At 36.0% G+C, this 16,026-nt stretch overlaps 1 protein-coding gene across 2 annotated transcripts in view; it reads right to left on the bottom strand.

The window, feature by feature from the left end:
- Positions 1-15,496, bottom strand: part of htl (heartless) — an 82,706-nt gene extending 67,210 nt beyond the window's left edge. The window contains exon 1 of one of the 2 annotated variants that reach the window (XM_073988490.1): positions 14,352-15,496. The gene's annotated coding sequence lies outside the window, so the exon portion shown is untranslated. The remainder of the gene's footprint in view (positions 1-14,351) is intronic. The other variant, XM_073988505.1, reaches the window with a different exon arrangement.
- Between the last annotated feature and the right edge of the window lie 530 nt (positions 15,497-16,026).

The raw sequence follows: 16,026 nt of genomic DNA, 5'->3' as shown, positions 1-16,026 counted from the left end.
CATAGAACGGTACTTCCTGATTTTCGGTATTTTGAAGGTTGTAGCCTCATATCCCCACGAAATGGTTGAAATTTGGTATTTAGTCTTCGTTGGGGGTATACGACTTTCTACCTGAAATTTTTCGGTATAGGTCCACGTCTTCATATAGTCCCCATAGAATTGTATCTACCGACTTTCGGAATTTTTGAAGGTTGTAGCATCAATAAAGTCTTCGTTGTCGGTATTAAACTTTCCACCTGAAATTTGTTGGCATAGGTCCACGTCTTCATATAGCCACCATAGAACGGTACCTCCCGATTTTCGGTATTTTGAAGGTTTTAGCCTCATTGGTATTTACTCTTCTTTGGGGGTATAAAAAATTCCAGCAGAAATTTTTCGGTATAGGTCTTTATACGGATTTTCAATATTTTGAAAGTTTTAGCCAGGGGTACAAAACATTATAACAATTACAGAACAATCTTTGCAAAAAATCAGGCAGCATACGTCCGTCCACGTTTTACCAAATTTCCCATGTGAGGATACCTTCCAATTTAAGATTTTTTGAAAATTTATTCACATTTTCCTACATTATTATTTGTTAATTGGAATTTTGTGTTCCCAGAAGATAAAAAATTTACTCGTAAAAAACTATCAATATACAAGTTTTAGTCTAATGTCATATGGTATTTTAGAATCACAGTGGGTAGAATTAATGTAGAGAAAGAGCTTAGTAATTAATAACAGTTCATGTTTACTTCAATACAATGTTGTGTTTTTCAGTACTATCCTATCTTCACGATAGTGCGCATTATAATAGTCTTACCTGTATATACATATGTTTTGCTTAGTATTTTGTGCGTATTTTTACCACTCTGTTTTCTTCAGCATCATAAAGTGTGTTTTATATTTTAGTTTTGTTTATTTTTCTTTTTTTGCTCCAACCCTCCTGGCACTCTGTGGCAATTTTTGTTTGTTTGTCAAAGGGAATTTTTTAGATCAAAATTCACTTGTGGTAAATGTCAGAGTGCTGTCATTTTCCATAAATGTCACATTACATATGGGTACCCCTTTTTAGTTTTTAAATGGAAAATGCGAGAATTGCTTCGTTCCAAAAATAAATCATGAGGAGTGTGTAATGCAGTATAAAACCGAGAATTTAGTTTATTTGTTAAACAAGTAATGTATTCAAATAGCAAAGATGGGAGGAAAATGTAAGATTTATGTTTCATGCGTTCGGCTGTTTATGATAAATTTTAGTTGGTCAAAAATTTGATTACACCTTGCATTTTATCTTTTCAGACGATCATTATTGTTGTTATTCTTGCTAAGTTCCCACTCTACTATTTTGTTTTGTCCACTTGGCCTCTTTGAGGACATTCTTTATATATTTTGAAGAGACTGGAAATTTCTAACTTTTTGTAGAACAAATTTTCAAGAAGTTGCATTTTTCAATATTCATTGAACTATTTATTCGTTGTAGTATATAATGCCAGTTTTTCTTCTTCTTTAGAAATTGCTATAATAACATTTTATATTTTGTGTTCCAAAATTACTTATTTCCAGTGATCTGTTTTATTTCTTTACAATACAAATTCAATATTAACAAAAATCCAAATAATTTTTTCTTGTGTGTAACAACATCTATCATCGCTTTAATTGTTTGTTTGACGCACTTAAATGAATTTTATATTTACAAAAAAAAAGCGAATCAAACATTTGGCCAACATTGACCTCCACATACAAAAAACAATAATAAAAAATGATACTTTTACATTGGCTCCTCCATTTGGCCTTCTGAGAGAAATCAATTAATAAATAACAACATTTGTCTATAAACAATTTTGCTTCTATATGCCACAAATCATTTGACGGGTAGAGAGATCACAAGCGAAACCAAAAACACCCAACGCAAGCATTATTATTTTATTACAAACAAAAAAAAAAAAAAAAAATTAAAGATCAAAAAATTAAGTTACCCTCCTTCCTCATTCTGTCGTCGTGCCAGTTTAATTTGTTTCAGAACCATTGCGTAAAGAGTTCATATGTTGAAGTTGTCTACAATTTCTTATTAAAAGACTAAAATTTCCTCTTAAATAAACAAAAAGAAAAAAATTAACAACTCGAAGACGAATATCAGAAGTAGTAGTAGCGGCATCATTGACTACTATATTGACTTGGCTGGACCCCATCAATGTCAATAATGTTGATCATTTGTTAGATATACATAACAATAGAGAATAAGGGAACTTTTTTATTGGCTTCCTTGTGTAAGAGAATTAACAAAATTTTTAAATAAAACAGCCATAGTTTGAAATATAAGATATTCCAAAATGGGGACAATACTCCCTGGGGATTCTTATTAAAAAATAAACCGTTTCCCACGATTATCACAGAAAAGACAGGGGAGATTTTACTAATATCGAAGAGTTGTGGTCGAGTCTACTTCGACATAAATTTACAACTATTGCTTCTTATCGTCAGTTCCGAACTGCGTGTTGGGTATAGTACGACGTAACTTATTTTGAAGCATTGCAGTACATATGTTATCCACGCCTTTAAAGTAAAGCAGATTTATTAACCACACCTTCTAACTAATGTATAACAATTTTTTGCGACTTCTAAATAATGTAAATTTATTATCCACACCTTCTAGACAATGTAGATTTGCTATCCACGTCTTCTAGATAATGTCGATACATTATCCGCGCCTTGTGGACAATGTAGATAAATTATTCACGCCTTGTGGACAATATAGATTTGTTATCTACGCATTTTGGACAATGTAGATTTGTTATCCACGCCTTTTGGACAATGTAGATTTGTTATCTAAGCCTTTTGGACAATGTAGATTTGTTATCCACGTCTTCTAGATAACGTCGATACTTTATCCGCGCCTTGTGGACAATGTAGATAAATTATTCACGCCTTTTGGACAATGTAGATTTGTTATCCACGTCTTCTACATAATGTCGATACATTATCCGCGCCTTGTGGACAATGTAGATAAATTATTCACGCCTTGTGGACGATGTAGATAAATTATTCACGCCTTGTGGACAATGTAGATTTGTCATCTACGCTTTTGGACAATGTAGATTTGTTATCCACGCCTTTTGGACAATGTAGATTTGTTATCTACGCCTTTTGGACAATGTAGATTTGTTATCCACGTCTTCTAGATAACGTCGATACATTATCCGCGCCTTGTGGACAATGTAGATAAATTATTCACGCCTTGTGGACAATGTAGATACATTATCCACGCCTTGTGGACAATGTAGATACATTATCCACGCCTTTTGGACAATGCCGATACATTATCCACGCCTTTTGGACAATGTAGATACATTATCCACGCCTTGTGGACAATGTAGATAAATTATTCACGCCTTGTGGACAATGTAGATACATTATCCACGCCTTTTGGACAATGCCGATACATTATCCACGCCTTTTGGACAATGTAGATACATTATCCACTCCTTGTGGACAATGTAGATACATTATACACGCCGTGTGGACAATGTAGATACATTATCCACGCCTTGTGGACAATGTAGATACATTATACACGCCGTGTGGACAATGTAGGTACATTATCCACGCCTTTTGTAGATACATTATCGATGCCTTTTGGATAATGTAGATACATTATCCACGCCTTGTGGACAATGTAGATACATTATCGATGCCTTTTGGAAAATGTAGATACATTATACACGCCGTGTGGACAATGTAGATACATTATCCACGCCTTTTGTAGATACATTATCGATGCCTTTTGGACAATGTAGATACATTATCCACGCCTTGTGGACAATGTAGATACATTATCGATGCCTTTTGGACAATGTAGATACATTATACACGCCGTGTGGACAATGTAGATACATTATCCACGCCGTGTGGACAATGTAGATACATTATCCACGCCTTATGGACAATGTAGATACATTATCCACAATGTAGATACATTATCCACAACTTGTGGTCAATGTAGATACAATATCCACACCTTGTGGACAATGTAGATACAATATCCACACCTTGTGGACAATGTACATACATTATCCACGCTTTGTGGAAAATGTAGATGCATTATCCACGCCTTATGTACAATGCAGATACCTTATCCACGCTTTGTGGAAAATGTAGATGCATTATCCATGCTTTGTGGAAAATGTAGATGCATTATCCACGCCTTGTGGACAATATACATACATTATCCACGATTTGTGGAAAATGAAGATACATTATCTACGCCTTGTGGACAATGCAGATACATTATCCACGCCTTGTGGACAATGTAGATACATTATACACGCCTTGTGGACTATGTACGCCAACTATTCACTTCTTCCTGATAAAGAAGATACATTATTCACCCCTTGTGGATAATGTAGACACATTATCCACGCCTTGTGGACGATGTATGTACATTATCCACGCCTTGCGGACAATGTAGATACATTATCCACGCCTTGCGGACAATGTAGATACATTATCCACGCCTTGCGGACAATGTAGATACATTATCCACGCCTTGCGGACAATGTAGATACATTATCCACGCCTTGCGGACAATGTAGATACATTATCCACGCCTTGCGGACAATGTAGATACATTATCCACGCCTTGCGGACAATGTAGATCCATTATCCACAACTTGTGGACAATGTAGATCCATTATCCACGCCTTGTGGACAATGTAGATACATTATCCACGCCTTGTGGACAATGTAAATACATTATCCACTTCTTGTGGACAATGTAAATACATTATCCACTTCTTGTGGACAATGTAGATACATTATCCACGACTTTTGGACAATGTAGATACATTATCCACGCTTTGTGGACAATGTAGATACATTATCCACGCCTTGTGGACAATTTAGATATATTATCCACGCCTTGTGGGTAATGTAGTTACATTATCCACGCCTTGTGGACAATGTAGTTACATTATCCACGCATTGTGGACAATGTAGATATATTTCCCACGACTTGTGAACAATGTGAAACATCATCAACGCCTTATGGGCAATGTAGATACATTATCCACGCCTTGTGTACAATGTAGTCACATTACCCACGCCTTCTGAACAATGTAGATATATTTTCCACTTCTTGTGGACAATGTAGATACATTATCCATGCATTGCGGACAGTTTAGATACATTATCCACGCCTTGTGGACAATGTAGTTACATTATCCACACCTTGTGGACAATGTAGTTACATTATCCACGCCTTGTGGACAATGTACATACATTTTCCACGACTTGTGGACAATGTGATACATTATCGACGCCTTGTGGGCAATGTAGATACATTTTCCACGACTTGTGGACAATGTGATACATTATCGACGCCTTGTGGGCAATGTAGATACATTTTCCACGACTTGTGGACAATGTGATACATTATCGACGCCTTGTGGGCAATGTAGATACATTATCCACTCCTTGTGGACAATGTAGATACATTATCTACGACTTGTGGACAATGTAGATCCATTATCCACGCCTTGTGGACAATGTAGATCCATTATCCACGCCTTGTGGACAATGTAGATACATTATCCACGCCTTGTGGACAATGTAGATACATTATCCACGACTTTTGGACAATGTAGATACATTATCCACGCCTTGTGGACAATGTAGATACATTATCCACGCCTTGTGGACAATTTAGATATATTATCCACGCCTTGTGGACAATGTAGTTACATTATCCACGCCTTGTGGACAATGCAGATACCTTATCCACGCCTTGTGGACAATGTAGATACATTATCCACGCCTTGTGGACAATGTTGATACATTATCCACGCCTTGTGGACAATGTAGATACATTATCCAAGCCTTGTGGACAATGTAGATACATTATCCACGCTTTGTGGAAAATGTTGATGTATTATCCACGCCTTATGGACAATGCAGATACCTTATCCACGCCTTGTGGACAATGTAGATACATTATCCACGCCTTGTGGACAATGTTGATACCTTATCCACGCCTTGTGGACAATGTAGATACATTATCCACGCCTTGTGTACAATGTAGATACATTATCCACGCCTTGTGGACAATGTAGGTACATTATCCACGCCTTGTGGACAATGTTGATACCTTATCCACGCCTTGTGGACAATGTAGATACATTATCTACGCCTTGTGGAGAATGTAGATACATTATCCACGCCTTGTGGACAATGTTGATACCTTATCCACGCCTTGTGGACAATGTAGATACATTATCCACGCCTTGTGGACAATGTACATACATTATCCACGCTTTGTGGAAAATGTAGGTGCATTATCTACGCCTTGTGGACAATGCAGATACATTATCCACGCTTTGTGGAAAATGTAGATGCATTATCCACGCCTTGTGGTCAATACATGAAGTATTCACTGCTTCCTGCTAAAGGAGATACATTATACACGCCTTGTGGACAATGTACGCCCACTATTCACTTCTTCCTGATAAAGAAAATACATTACGCCTTGTGGACAATGCAGATACCTTATCCACGCCTTGTGGACAATGTAGATACATTATCCACGCCTTGTGGACAATGTTGATACATTATCCACGCCTTGTGGACAATGTAGATACATTATCCAAGCCTTGTGGACAATGTAGATACATTATCCACGCTTTGTGGAAAATGTTGATGTATTACCCACGCCTTATGGACAATGCAGATACCTTATCCACGCCTTGTGGACAATGTAGATACATTATCCACGCCTTGTGGACAATGTTGATACCTTATCCACGCCTTGTGGACAATGTAGATACATTATCCACGCCTTGTGTACAATGTAGATACATTATCCACGCCTTGTGGACAATGTAGGTACATTATCCACGCCTTGTGGACAATGTTGATACCTTATCCACGCCTTGTGGACAATGTAGATACATTATCTACGCCTTGTGGAGAATGTAGATACATTATCCACGCCTTGTGGACAATGTTGATACCTTATCCACGCCTTGTGGACAATGTAGATACATTATCCACGCCTTGTGGACAATGTACATACATTATCCACGCTTTGTGGAAAATGTAGGTGCATTATCTACGCCTTGTGGACAATGCAGATACATTATCCACGCTTTGTGGAAAATGTAGATGCATTATCCACGCCTTGTGGTCAATACATGAAGTATTCACTGCTTCCTGCTAAAGGAGATACATTATACACGCCTTGTGGACAATGTACGCCCACTATTCACTTCTTCCTGATAAAGAAAATACATTACAAATACACGTTTATTTTGATATAAATTACACTCTCTCCCATAGTTGTTCTGTGTCACATCGATATTTGATATTTGTACACAAACTTTTTACACCGACTGTTTAAATTGCCAATTAGTTGTTTTGTTGATTCGCGTGTTATGGGCGATTTTTATTAGAACATAAAATTAAATTGCTTAGTTCTATTTGGCGAAATGCGTGTTAAAAATTAATTCAGACAAAAGACCAGACATAAATAGCATAAGATGATGAAAAATACATGTATAATGACCCACATCTGGTCATTGTAGGAAAGTATATATTTTATTGTAAGAAACTAAAATGAATGAAAATATTTCTGCCTTTTATCTATAAGAGTTTGTGGGTGTCTCTTTACAATTAGACGATCTATTATTTGTTAGGATCAATCTATTATTTGTTAGGATGTTATATCCGTAACACATCATCATTTTTGAAACATATAAACTGATCGACATGACCGGATTTAACGTCATTTGAGTAAAATCTTAAAAAAACAAAAACATTGTCGATCATCATCACTTCTGTTTGATAATTGCCACATAAATTAATTAAATGTCAAACATGAACAAGACCATTTAATAATTTTATCGTCTTTGCAGACAAGCCCAACAAATTGGCAAGTTTCTATTTCGATTACCGTCAGTCCCTGCTGTTCCTTCGTCCACACTTGGCCACTTGTCATAATTTAAAATCGTTTGTCACGTGAACGAATCGACCAAGCAACGAATGCCATCAGCCAATCCACCATTCACAAATTCCAAATGGGCAAATTTAATTGAAAAGAAATGAAAAACCACTCAATTTTGACGTCATTTCAATTTATTATCGAATAAATTCAAATCTATTTAAGACAAAAGTGTTGACAATTTGTTCCTGATCTGTTTTTGCCTGATTTTTTTTTAATTTTGTTTTAGTTTCCTTTTTATTTTCTTTATACTCGCCTAATGACGTCAAATTTTTTTGTTTCAGATTTTTCTCATTTCAATATTTGTCTGTACTTCTTTCTGCTGGCATTGCCTCAACATTCTGTGGGTCAATCCAATTGAATGATTGGCATTCGTATTAACCAAGCAGATATTAAGTAGGTTTGTGTGTGTATACGTTAAATGGGTATGTACAGAAGTCCACCAAAAATAAATTATGTACCATTAGATTTAAAAAGATTGTGGGAAAATTTAATCATTTGAACTCACATGTATGCATATAAACCTCACCTTGCTGACAAAGTTCATTATCGTATAACCTTGATACTGGATCTAGAGAGCATTAAAAGTAGAAATTATAACGTTGGATTGAATTCGCATCCAAAATTATTGGCACCTTACTTGACATAAACTCTTAACTCTTCCGAATAAAACATACTTGGCCGGAATGAGTCTTCCAGGAATAAAGAAATAACACAGAAGTGTTACTCCATTTAACCCGCTGCATATTATCTGATCACCAACTTAAATTGTAATTCATATCATTCAGTAAAAAGAGATCAAGTAACGCTGAACTATTTTCAGGAGCAAACTTACGAACTACTACGAGACTATAATTATACCGTTGTAATAGGGGTAGCAAAAATAACTGCGGTAAAATTAAAACTAATTCTGGAGTTAAACTAGACCCTATCCGAGATCACAATCGAAAAACTTTTGGAGGAGAATAATATCTTAACTGATTATAATCACTTTATACTGACCTTTAAAATACCAAAAAATCGGAAGGTAACGTTCTATGGGGAATACATGAAGACGTGGACCTCTACCGACAAACCTTAACAATAATGAAAATCGGTAGGTAGCGCCCCATGGGGGCTATATTAAGATGTTGACATACATATGCCGACAAATTTAAGGTGGAGAGTTTTGTACTCCTTACGAAGACTAAATACCAAATTCCAGCCATTTCACTGTGATATTAAGGCCAAAAACATGATAATACCTTAAATTCCTATGCCGACAAATTCCTGGTGGAATGTTTAATACACCAGCAAAAACTTAATACCAAATTTCAACCATTTCAGTGGTATATTGAGGCCACAACCTGCAAAATACCGAAAATCGGGAGGAACTGTTCTATGGGGGCTATATTAAGACATGGACCTGTACCGACTAATTTTAGGTGTAAAGTTTTATACCCCCAACAAAGACTAAGTACAACATTTCAGCCATTTCGGTGGGATATTGAAGCTAAAACCTACCATTCTATGGGGGACCGATACGTGGACCGATATAGCCCATTTTCAATACCAATCATTCTGGGAGTGATAGAAACTTCTATACCAAATTATAAAGCTGTATCTTAGACATTGCGATCTATAGCTTAATTTCAACTGACTTACAGGTCTATTTCGTAATGAGTTTTAATGACAACTTTTTATGCACTTTATGCTTGACAATTCAAAAACAGGTATTTTCTACCTCACTTTCTCGGTCCATTGTCGAACAGGGGAGGATTATAAATTTATCAACAGATTTTGTCTGTAACCTTTCTTTTCTCTTACGGACTTTGTCGGATTTTTCGCCCAATTTTTGCAAATATAGTGTTTTTTAAATATCGCATAGGGGAGGTTCCCCTCCCTCAATGGAATTCAATAAAATATGTTGCCTTTTTTGTGGGGCCAAACCTGTACATTGCCTGACAATTTCAGGAAAATCGGTTCAGTAGTTTTTGCAGAAAAAATTTAAATTGAAAATTTAAAAAAGTGGGCGTGGTAAAATTTTCTTTCCATAAAAATCTATGTGTGGTTATGACGGCATTTGATTTTTATTCATAAAGATATAGTGTTTCTTTAAATATGGCATCCTATTTTCACCGGGGGCCATCGCTGTACATTCCCTGACAATTTCAGAAAAATCAGTTCAGTAGTTTTTTTTTAGAAAAGATAAAAATTGAAGATTGAAAAAAGTGGGCGTAAAAGGGGGCGTGGTTAAATTTTCTTTGCATTAAAACTTTAGTCGGGTTATGGCCAATATTTCACAAAAAGAATTATCCAAATCGGTCTAGCCGTTCTCAACTGATGCCATTATCAACGAACGACATTTGATTTTTATTTATAAAGATTTCCCGCATAGATCCACGTTTTTGTATGGTCCTATAAAACGGTACCAACGACTTCAGATTTTTTAGTTTTTATCTATATATTCGTGCAGGATTATATATCAGCAGACATTTATGGTTACCAGTAGACTCTAAAGGCGACGTCGGGAGCGATTCCATAATCACTCAATAATTAACTGAAAGGCTTTGGTGTTTCCTCGACAATAACCAATTGTTTTGACGAAACGCTAAACTTCGTAATAGTTCCATTCGGAAGTCTGTCACAGATTATCGAAATGCATCATAACTGTGTTGGGGTGATCCCATCAAAGCCAAAAATGGTTCTGGTCACGAAGAAGATAAAATTCAATTATTCACTTTAACAATGCTGGACGGAGTCAACGTAGAGCTTTCTTCAGAAGCCAAGTACTTCGGCAACATTATGGACCACCAATTAACTCGGTAAAGGAATGTTTACAAGCGCACCAAGAGAGGTTTAATAGCACTTTATTCCAGTGAGAATTCCAATGGAAACAGCTAGAGACTGAGACTACTGGTAATACATTGGATGTTTACTACCATTGTATTTCTAATTCTGGTCTATGGAGGTCTGGTGTGGTGAAATGCTTTGAACAAGACAAACTATCTATGAAACTAAATAGCGTTCAAATCACTCGTGCTACGAAGAGCTCTGGATCTCATAGACGTTGCACTTCTTCACTTCTGCTTACAGACCTACAATTTTGGCGCAATCCCATAGCGGCCGGTTCTACACACCGGATTGAGTTAGAGAAATCTTCGACCAGGGTCCGCCACCTCAAAAATTATGTATTTGTGTTGGTGTATTTTTTTCACCATGGGAGCGGAAATTTATTCCGGGATGGCTTCTCCGAGCCATAACATACGGGGATAGAGATGAACACCGGGTCATAGATCTGTTTTGTTTGCCAAATCCGCCACCACATGGCAATATCGGTGAGATGTAATGGATGTAGGGAATAAGTTCACTTCCGAGGCTGCTCTGGTCACTGCGGTAGGAATTACGTTGCTGATTGCTGAATAAGAGGCACCCCGCCGTCTCCCCACAAACAACAAACGCAGCATCTAACAAAACATCGGAAAACCATCATATCGTCGTCTTTGTAAATAGACCATAATCTCTGAACGCCGTACTTTTCTAAACCATGGAAAAACTGACTAACAGGGGTTCATAAAATTTAACAATTACCGATTCAGAGAGCTTCTTACTCTCTCAGATTCTCGGGTAGCTGAGATAACTTTCCGGGACATCATACCCGCTGGTTGAATACTCGAAATCAGACCAAATTTCTCAGAAGAGGCGACAGGACTAGCAAATGAGCGCGATGAGCTTCGTCGTACGAACCGTGAAGAGTTAGACAAAGTACTCTTGATGTCAGGATTAAGGGAGTTCGCCAAGGCGGGGTGATATCTTGGGAACTACTTAACCTCTACCTTTTTGAAATTCCACAACCTTCAGGCGGCAGAGATCGTAATGTATGCGATATTGGCTTCGAGTACTATCCTTGATGGCATATGTGATAAAATAAATGTCTTCTACTAAGGAATATGAAAATATCTCCTTACTTGGAGACCACCCCATCCATCACACCGGAAGAACTCCAGCTGCACGTGGACTGGGAGCACTCAGCAAAATTTTGGTAGGCACATGTCATTGTTTCATGCATTACCGAGTAATGAGAGCTCATTACTCTCCACATAATCAGGAAGTACATACGTCTATGCTGGCTTACTTTACTCATTACTAAGCAGTTACTAAGTAATGAGTACGGTAGCACAGAGCTTGTGTGTCCGATTACAAATCCTAGGGTTGTGTGTTCAAAGCTCACCGTCGGCATTGGTAACAAAATTACGAATAAATTTCGATTTAAATGCATGTGTTTAAAAAAAACAAAACTGTTCGTACGAATGACCTAGTGTGTATTGTGTTTGGCTACAAATCAGAAGTTCGTGTGTTCAAAACCGGCAGAGAGCAAAATAAAAAAGAAAAACAAGAAAAATGTGAAGTGTTGAATTTGAACATAAATTCACCTCAATTGTTTTAAAAATTGTTTTTTTCGACTGTCGGTATGTGGTTAAACATATTTAAAAAGTATTTCCTTCCTATGACATCCCCATTTAAAAATAATGACCTTTACTGTCAATTTGTAAGTAGTTACTACTGTAAAACTTTACTGATTAAAGTCATTACTGTTTTTTGCTGGGACACGACACGCTTCCTTTGTTTAGCTGTCCAGCTAACCCCACTTACCTGTCTTCTGATTCTTTATGGACGCAGCCAGTCCAGGCTGCAGAATTTTCGAGTCTGGATTCAAAGGAATCAGAACCAGACAACTAAAATAATAAACAAACGAACACATTTGAGTTGCTACAACAACAATTTTGGCGCAGTTCGGAATATAGACTCGCTCTAATCTAACGTCGAATAGAATTAGCATCGGAAAAAATCAACTATTACAGCGATACCTTCGTCCTATGAATCTCATTTAAGTTTAATGACATTTGCAATGTCTTCCAAGCCGAAATCTATACATTCAAAATTTGCAAAAAACTTTTGTGATAAAAATTATGAGCATAGGTCCACGTTTCGATAGACAACTATTACAGCGATACCTTCGTCCTATGAATCTCATTTAAGTTTAATGACATTTGCAATGTCTTCCAAGCCGAAATCTATACATGCAAAATTTGCAAAAAACTTTTGTGATAAAAATTATGAGCATAGATCCACGTTTCGATAGAGTCCCCATAGAACGGTACCGCCCGTTTTTCGGTATTTTAAGGTTTTAGCCACATTATCCAACCGAAGTAGCTGACATTTAGTATTTAGTCTTCGCCGGAGCTGCGAAATAATTCTTCAGAGAATTGTGGGTATTGGTCCAAGGTTTGATATAGCCCCCAAGGAACGGTACCGCCCGATTTTCGTATTTTGAAGGTTTTAACCACATTATCCACCCGAAATGACTGAACTTTTGTGTTCAGTCATCATAAATTTTTGTGGGTTTTTGAATACATCAAAATGTTGTCTTTAAAAATTGAATTTTTCTTAAAAAAGTTTTTGGCCGATTAATGGTAAAAATGGTTCAGTTTTAGTTAAAAATCTAAATTTTGACTCTGACATTCAACGTTTTTATTAATTGATATTTTTAAAATTCCCTCGTTTAAAAACAAGATTATTACATACTTAATAAGCCCACAAAAATATATGATGATCGGACCATTCGTTTTCGAGCTTTAGTCGACACCGCAAAACGCATTGTTAAGAAAGGGGGTAACCCCTTAATGAGGTAGTCATTGAAAAAGAGAAATAACATGTTCTGCAAGCCTCTGCAGCTGACACCTTTATACGTTTGAAGTTTTACTTTTCACCAGCAAATAATATCAATATACAGTTTTATAAAATGTTTCCCATACCACTAGTTTTAAAACTTGCTTCACAAAATATATAAACTAAGAACTACAGGCCTGGGTAACTGTAAACACCATATGATCACCATTTGCTTTCAAAAAAATGTGAAGTTAAGTTCATTACATCCAAAGCAACTTAAGAAATCAGTTTAATAACGGTCGTTACTTAAAATATTAACATGTTTGAAGATAATAAATATGGTTATTTTGTAAAAATATGGAGAAAAATGCACATTGACATCAATTATCGAGTTCGATCCCTCATACAGTCAAAACTACTTGACGTTTAAATACCAAAATTTTCTAATTAGAGTGTTTTCTATTGTCTTCCATATATACATTTGTCTTCCAACTTGGTTTTAAACATTTTGAACCGCCGTCCAATGATTGAACCAAAAAGTCTGTTACTTCTTTTTAATGATCAGAAATGAACTCGCTACACGGCCAACAATTAATGCCCCTTTTCATCCTTTCTTATGACTTTGTCATAATGAGAACATTTAGAATCCACTGTGAATGCGCAACAAAATTTACGCGCTTGTTTTATTTCAAAAATTGTGTTCCTCTTATATTTTAAGCAAATTTTGAATAATTACCTTTAAATATTTGAAGCGTAATTGTAATCCATTGAAGATGTATAACTGGAACTTTGTATACTGTTGGTATATTTGCAATATTCTTGTCAATTATTTCAATATTGAAGACTTTTTAAAATAATATGGTTTCGTAGTTATTATTTCCTCGCAATTTCACATTAACTGCAAATATTAATCTTAAAAATTCCACAGGTGTTGTTAAAATTTTTTATTTGTTTATTTTAACATGAAAAATTCACCAAACTGAATATAAAATGCGTATTATAAAATTTGGTTTCACTATATGTCATGGCATCGAAAGTAGATACTTTTCACTAGTGTTTTTTTAATGTTATAATAATACTGATGAACGAACTATTGAGGTACAACTAACCGAGGTCACAACACACATTCATGTTTGTCGCTTGTTTTTTTTTTTTGCAATCACTTTGTAACCTTTCAACACAAATCACACTTTTGTATTCACAAATTCTAATCCAAGCTGCAATTTATTCAATTCAAATCTTTATTTTCACATACAAAACTGTGTAGAGGGCATAGAGCCAGCCCAGGCAACCACGTTTTTAAATAAATAAATCAAAATAAATGAGGTGATGTATTATTGGTCATTTTTGTTTTTCTTCTTTTTTAGTCGGTTTATTTTGCTCTATTTTCTGTTCATTTTCATTTTTACATTTATTTGAATTGAATTAAAAATAATTGAACTGCCAAGTGAAATTTTCAACTAAAACAGCTAGAAGCTTTCATGGCGAACGAGCGAACGTTCTTTTAGAAAAACACACAAAAATATACTGCGCACCGCAAAGACCGGTGTGAATGAGACCTGGCGAACAAATGATTGGAGAGTGCAAATCGAAATGGATGTTTGAATGATGTTCACTCTCATTTGTTTATTTAGATGAAAAACAGAAAAAACAAATTGTATACAATTTATTTTGTGTTTGAGTCTGAAAATAGCCCCCCTTTGATCATTGCCAGAGTCGTCGTACCATTAATGGCAATGATGATGATAATCATCACCATCAGAATCAGACCGCATCGCCCTCCTTCCTACTAAAAACATTGTGTGATGATCATCGAAATTGTTTGAAAATTGTAAAAAGTCCCTAGCAGGCAGCCACTTTGTTTGTCCACGAATCGTCAATGAAAGCTTTCCAATCGATGTTCTCTGACTCTGCCAACCCTGCTGCCCTGTATTCTCGAAATACAGACATGAAAACAAATTCGAGTGATTTTAATTTAGAAAATCGAGCATAAACAAAATGAACGCCAAATCAAAATCTCTGACAGACAAGGAGAGAAAGAAAGCAAATAACTGACAAACGGCGTTATAATGGTTGAAGTCGAATTCGCTAAACCCTTCAAAAATATTTAATATTTACTACTCATGCACATCTTGCACAAGGAAAGCTTGTTCAATAGAAGCTATACATTTGTAACAATAGTTTGTGCAGAAGTTTTCTATCATCTGAGACATTATCTGATACATAAAAACGGGATTCAGGATGGCCATTCACTCCATGCTACCCTCAGGAGAAATCTAAATTACTCTCAGAAGAACTCCAAATGGGATTGGTGATTTTACTCTACTAATGATTTTGATAATACTTCTTTGGCCTTCTACAGAACATTTTTTTAGAAGCCGAAATAAGAACAGATTTCCACTCATCTTTAT

The sequence above is a fragment of the Musca autumnalis genome, unplaced genomic scaffold, assembly GCF_047663935.1.
Source record: "Musca autumnalis isolate F117 unplaced genomic scaffold, ASM4766393v1 scaffold_1, whole genome shotgun sequence".
NCBI classification, from domain to species: Eukaryota; Metazoa; Arthropoda; class Insecta; order Diptera; family Muscidae; genus Musca; species Musca autumnalis.
The sequence above is the reverse complement of the archived record's forward strand: the minus strand, read 5'-3'. Positions and strand labels throughout refer to the sequence as shown.